Below are 7,514 nucleotides of genomic sequence, written 5' to 3'. Positions count from 1 at the left end.
CCTTCCTGAACTTCCTACTAAATTAAGGATTCTCTTCTAAAGTCCTTCATAGTTCTAAACACAACTTACAATTTTAATAATTTACATAATTATTTGTTTCATAGCTTATTCTTTACTAGTCTATGAACTCCAAAAGGACAAGGATCATATCCACTTAAAAAAGATTCTGTATAAGTGCCTAGTATGTAGCAGGCACTAAATACTTACTTTGAATAGATGAATGAGGGAGATAAGGTATATGGAAGCATTTGGTATAATGCCTGACAGTAAGTCAGTACTCAAGTTGATTTTCTTTTTTTATTTAAAACATTTATATCACATATTGGTCTTTAACAGAAGTTATTAGTTATTTTTCTTTAAGTTATGTATTTTAAATCTTTTTGGGTGGCTACAATCATTCCACTAGATGTCAGGCTAACCTAAAAAATTAATTGCTATAAAATTATGATTCCAGTGTTCGGTTGAGCTGTTAGATGATTCTCATATTTTTAATTTAATGAAGAGAGAGAATGTTTTTGTAGATACCTTTGAAATTGAAGTTGTTGATGCTGCATGATTATATATTGAGTACCAAGTATGTGATTCTCCTGTGCTGTCGAAGGTTATGGAGACTTTGGATTCTTTATCAAAGGATCGAACTCTATCAGTAATAAAAAATATATAAAATATGATAATAAGATAATAGTGGCTGATAATATTAGTTAGCACTAACTACATGTGGAACACTGTTAAATGCTAAAATATTTTCTCTCATTTAATCTCAATTAACAAATTAGGTCAGTGACTACAAGTAGCTCAATTAATAAAGCAATCCTGTGACATAAAAAATATTACTAACCCCATTTCAAGAACTGGAGTTTGAAGGAGTTAAGTAGCTGTTCTTAAAAACTCTAAAAGAGATAGCATAATGTATCATAATTACTTATTTATAAAAATAAGTATTTATTTATAAAGATATTTTAATAATGGAGACTTGCCAATACTCATTGCCACTTAGAACTCAGGAATTTGTGTATGTGACAGATAAATAAATGATGTTGTTTGGTAGAACAGATTAAGATTAAGAAGAGATTAGGGAATGGAGAGAGCATAGATTTGGAATTAGACAGTCTTTGGTTTACATCTCAGTATCAACATTTAGCTTTAGTCTGATCTTGGGCAAGTTATTTCATATATTCGAACCTCAGTTCTCTTATCAGTTAAGTGGGGATATAATTCTTGCTTACAGTGCTAAAGTAAAGGTTAAATAGGTAAATGTATGAAGGTGTCCACCACTTTTTGCCATGTAATAAGTTATGGTTCAATAAATTATACTTTTTATTACTTTTGCTATAAATGTCTCAATCTGAGAACAACAGATGTTAATTTTGTGAATACTATGGGTAAAAAAAAACCTGATATTTTGGTCATGATAGATGAATATATTACTGGTCAGTAGAATAACGAGATCAAATTCATACTTGAATGACTTAAAATTTATGGATAATTTACATGCAAAGATTAATTATTTAACTTTCAAAATTGAGAATATTTCCATTGAGGAGATAAGACTTAAGATTGTACTTAGTCCACATTTTTTAAGTACCTTTGGTGCTTGGGTATTATAATAAAAGAGGTAGAGAGAGAAATGAGATTTACTATCTTCTTTCCATGTTTATTACTACTCATCATTTATTAATATTAATATATTACTTCTTGCTTAGATTCCTCATTAATAGCCTCCCAAATAATCTTTGCATTTCAGTCTCCTTTACACAAGTTTGAAAGATGAATACTCCTAAAAGTACAGCTCACACCATATCATAACTTGCTCAAACATCTGTAGTTTCCATTGCCTACCAAAGTAAGGATACGCAAATCTTGGTTAGAGTCATGTTGTAGGCTATTTCCCTCATTTTTACCATACGGTATGCCTTTGTATCCAGAACTGGATCAAGGAATGTGGGCACACTAACTAATGTCTTTAATTTAACTTTATATTTAAAAAAATATTTGCATATTTATTTAATGGGGCTGGAATGAAATAGATTTTTCTTTTACACTTTCAGAAATTTTTCAAATTCAGGAAAATACAAAGAATAGTATAACAATACTTTTATTGCTCTGATTAAGAATTAAACATTGTTAATTTTTTATTATATCTTATATTTTTCTTAAAAAGGCTAAAACATTACTGTTTATGCTTAAGTCTTAGGGAACTAAACCAACACCCCCATTCCAATTCACCTTTCTAACTCTGACAAAGCTTCCTCTATGAAGAGTTTAATGTATACTATGCCTAAACAACTTTTAAGATACTTTTACTTATCTGTGCTTACAAACAAATATAGTATATGTTGTATGGTTTTAATTTATATACATGATACCATACTGTACCTATCTTTGAGCAATTTTCCTTACTTATCATATATTTGAAATCTCTTCAGTATAGATTGGGAATAGATATGATTTATTTTTTTTAGCTGTTATATTGGCCCATTTCATGAATACAGCACATTTAATTGTCCAGTCCCCTACTGATGGACACTTAGATTGTTTCCTGTTTTCACTGTTAAAAGCCATGGTGTACTGAATGTCTTCATGTATTCTGGAACACAAATATAAGTTTCTTTAGGGGGATCTCCTATAAATGTGCACATATTTTTTATTTTACTAAATGCAACTAAATTTTTGTTAGCAGAAAGTCTATTTCCTCCCATTTTCATCAAAATTATTATTGGGTGGAATTAGTGTTTTTGTTTTGTTTTGTTTTGTTTTGTTTTAATCTTTACTTCTCTGATTACCTTCCAGATTGAGACTCTGTTCCTAAGGTGGTTGGCCTTTTCATTTTCCTTCTCTATGAATGTCCTTTGCCCATTTTTTGTTGTTGAATTGTTGATGTCTTTCCCAGCCCCCCTTCCTTTTTTGAGCCTGAAAATATCTGCTTCCTATTATCATAAACTTTAGTGTCTTTAAATTGTTTTTTTATTAACCTATCAAAATTTATATATAATCATAATTCAAGAACTAAACTTTTCTTTTTTTTTCAACGTTTATTTATTTTTGGGACAGAGAGAGACAGAGCATGAACGGGGGAGGGGCAGAGAGAGAGGGAGACACAGAATCGGAAACAGGCTCCAGGCTCTGAGCCATCAGCCCAGAGCCCGACGCGGGGCTCGAACTCACGGACCGCGAGATCGTGACCTGGCTGAAGTCGGACGCTTAACCGATTGCGCCACCCAGGCGCCCCAGGAACTAAACTTTTCTTAATATTGAGTATTTTAATACATGGATGTGATGTGTTTCTTCATTTATTCAGATCTTTAAAATTTTTCTTCAAGTAAATAAAATTTTATGGTTTTCTGCATAACAGTCTTCTTCAATTTTAGTTAGATTTTTTTCCTTAGGTATTTTATGGTTTTGTTTATATTGTGAATGAGAATTTAAAATTTATTGTTTCCAAATATTGACTTATAAATAGGAATATTAATGAATTTTGTATATTGAATTCTCATATGCGTATAGTTTTGGTATTCTCTCAGGATTTTCTATGAGGATGATTATGGTTTTAAAATAACGAAAATTTTGTCACTTAATACTCATACTTACTCATTATCTTGTTTTTCTACATTGGTTAGTGCCTCCAACATAATATTGAATAGGAGCAGCACTAGCAGGTATTTTGGTGCATTTTTGACATTCATAAGAATGCTTCTCATGGTTCATAAAAATCATGATGCTTGATATAGAAATGTCTGGGGCACCTGCATGACTCAGTTAGTTAGGTGTCCAAATCTTGGCTTTGGTTTAGGTCATGATCTCCTGGTTCATGGGATTGAACCCTGTGTTGGGCTCCACACTGACAGTGCGGAGCCTGCTTAGGATTCTCTTACTCTCTCTGCCCATCCTATGCTCCCATGTGCTCTCTTTCTCTCAAAGTAAATAAACTAAAAAACAAACAAACAAACAAACAAACACAATCAAACCCAAAACAACAATAACTCTGTAGCAGAGATGGAAAACAATTTTTTAAAAATACACTAAAAAAAAAAAAGAATTGTCTAAGAGATGTCCACTCTTGCCACTGTTACTCAACATAGTATTGGAAGTCTTAGCCTCAGCAATCAGGCAACACAAAGGAATAAAAGGCATCCAAATCAGCCAGGAGGAAGTCAAACTTCACTCTTTGCAGATGACATGATACTCTATATGGAAAACCCAAAAGATTCTGCCAAAAAACTGCTAGAACTAATCCATGAATTCAGCAACGTTTCAGGATATAAAGTCAATGCATAGAAATTGGTTGCATTCCTATACACCAATAATGAAACAACAGAAAGAGAAATCAAGAAATCAATCCCATTTGCAATTGCACCAAAAACCATAAGTACCTAGGAATAAACATAACCAAAGAAGCAGAAAATCTATACACTGAAAGCTATAGAAAGCTTGTGAAAGAAAGTGAAGAAGACACAAAAAAATGGAAAAAGATTCCATGCTCCTGGATTTGAAGAACAAACATTGTTAAAATGTCCATACTACCCAAAGCAATCTACATATTCAATGCAATCCCTATCAAAATTACAACAGCATTCTTCACAGAGCTAGAACAAATGATCTTAAAATGTGTTTAGGACCAGTAAAGAGCTGAATAGCCAAAGCAATCTTGAAAAAGAAAACCGAAGTTGGAGGCATCACAATTCCGGACTTCAAGCTGTATTACAAAGCTGTAATCATCAAGACAGTATGGTACTGGCACAAAACAGACACTCAGATCAATGGAACAGAATAGAGAACCCAGAAATGGACCCACAAGCATATGGCCAACTAATCTTTGACAAAGCAGGAAAGAATATCCAATGGAATAAAGACAGTCTCTTCAGCAAGTGCTGGGAAAACTGGACAACAACATGCAGAAGAATGAACCTGGACCACTTTCTTACACCATGAACAAAAATAAAGTTAAAACGGATGAAAGACTGAAATGTAAGGAAACCATCAAAATACTAGAGGATAAAGCAGTCAAAAACCTCTTTGGCCTCAGTCACAGCAACTTCTTACTGAACATTCCTCCAGAGGCAAGGGAAACAAAAGCAAAAATGAACTATTGGAACCTCATCAAAATAAAATTCTTCTGCACAGAAAAGGAAACAATCAGCAAAACTAAATGGCAACTGACAGAATGGGAGAAGATATTTGCAAATGACATATCAGATAAGGGGTTAGTATTCAAAATCTATAAAGAACTTATCAAACTCAACACCCAAAAACCAAATAATCCAGTGAAGAAATGGGCAAAAGACATGAATAGACACTTCTCCAAAGAAGACATCCAGATGGCCAACAGGCACATGAAAAACTGCTCAACATCACTCGTCATCAGGGAAATACCACCATCAGGGAAAAACCACAATGAGAAACCACCTCACACTTGTCAAAATGGCTAACATTAACAACTCAGGCAACAACAGGTGTTGATGAGGATGCGGAGAAAGAGGATCTCTTTTGCACTGCTGGGGGGAATACAAACTGGTGTGGCCACTCTGGAAAACAGTATGGAGGTTCCTCAAAAAATTAAAAATAGAACTTCCCTATGACCCAACAATTGCACTACTAGGTATTTACCCAAGGGATACAGGTGTGCTGTTTCAAAGGGGAACATGCAACCCAATGTTGATAGCAGCACTACCAACAATAGCCAAAGTATGAAAGGAGCCCAAATGTCCATCAACAGATGAATGGATAAAGAAGATGTGGTATATATATTCAAAGGAGTATTACTCGGCAATCAAAAAGAATGAAATCTTGCCATTTGCAACTATGTGGATGGAACTGGAGGGTATTATGCTAAGTGAAATTAGAGAAAGACAAATATCATATGACTTTATATGAAGATTTTAATATACTAAACAGATGAACATAAGGGAAGGAAAGCAAAAATAATATAAAAACAGGGAGGGGGACAAAACATGAGACTTTTAAATACAGAGAACAAAGAAAGGGTTGCTGGAGGGGCTGTGGGTGGGAGTATGGGCTAAATGGGTAAGGGGCATTAAGGAATCTACTCCTGAAATCATTGTTGCACTATATGCTAATTAACTTGGATGTGAATTAAACAATAAATAAATAAATTAATTAAAAATAACTGTCTAGATACTTGTTCCTTTCAAAAACCAGTTCTGCAAGTTTTTCTTTTTAAAAAATGTTTACTTATTTATTGTCTGTCAACTCAGAGCCTGATGTGGGGCTGGATCCCACAAATGGTGAGATCATGACCTGAGCTGAAATCAAGAGTGGGACATTCAACCGAGTGAACCACCCATGTGCCAAGTTTTTCTTTTTTAAAAATCACAGATAGGTGGTGGAATATATCCAATGCCTTTTCTGCATCTCTGGAGATATTCAGCATTTTTTCTCCTTGAATTTATTAATATGATGAATTGCTTTGATAGGGTTTCTTCTTTGTTATTATTATGAGTTTTAGTTTTTTAAATTATTATTAGTTTCTTCATTTCATTTAGAGCTCAGGTATAAAATTCAATTAGTAATTTTCCTTAGTTGAGGATAACCTATCATCACTGGAGCATGGCTCCTTTATCATTTCTTTGAAGTGGTACCCTTATTTATTGCCTCGGAGCATAATATTTTAGCAACACAATTAAAACAATATTGTGAACAGGCTGGCCCTATATAGATGTTTGTGTTCTGGGGACCAGCCAAAATTATAAGGATGACAAAGTTGTCTTTGATGCCTTCTGGCCTACCTTTTATTTTCAATTTAAATTGTAGTTAATATACAGTGAAATACTGTTTTCAGGAGTAGAATTTAGTGATTCATCACTTACATGCAACACCCGATGCTCATCACAACAAGTACCCTCCTTAATACCATCACCCATATGGCCCATCTCTCACACACCTTCTTCTGCCAACCCATAGTTTCTTCTCTATCATTAAGAGTCTCTTGTGCTTTGTTTCCCTCTCACCTCTCCCCTCCTTCCCTTATGTTTATCTGTTTTCTTAAATTCCACATGAGTGAAATAATCTGGTATTGCTTTCTCTCACTGACTTATATCACTTAGCATAATACACTGTAGCTCCATCCACATTGTTGCAAATAGCAAGATTTCATTCTTTTTGATGTCTGAGTAATATTCCATTGTAGTATATGTATACACACACACACACACACACACACACACACACACACACACACACATCTCTTCTATCTATTCATCAGTCCATGGACATTTGGGCTCTCTCCATAGTTTGGCTATTGTTGATAATGCTACTATAAACATTGGGATGCATGTACCCCTTTGAATTTGTATTTCTGTTATCCTTTGGGTAATACCTAATAGTGTAATTGCTGGGTCATGTGGTAGTTCTATTTTGAGTTTCTTGAGGAACCTCCAAAATGTTCTCCAGAGTGGCTACACCAGTTTGCATTCCCACTAACAGTGCAAGAGGGTTCCCTTTTCTCTGCATCCTTGTCAACACTCATTGTTTCTTGTGTTATTAATTTTAGCCGTTCT

Source organism: Puma concolor, chromosome C1 (assembly GCF_028749965.1).
Source record: "Puma concolor isolate L17-30 chromosome C1, mPumCon1.1.hap2, whole genome shotgun sequence".
Taxonomy (NCBI): Eukaryota; Metazoa; Chordata; class Mammalia; order Carnivora; family Felidae; genus Puma; species Puma concolor.
The sequence above is the reverse complement of the archived record's forward strand: the minus strand, read 5'-3'. Positions refer to the sequence as shown.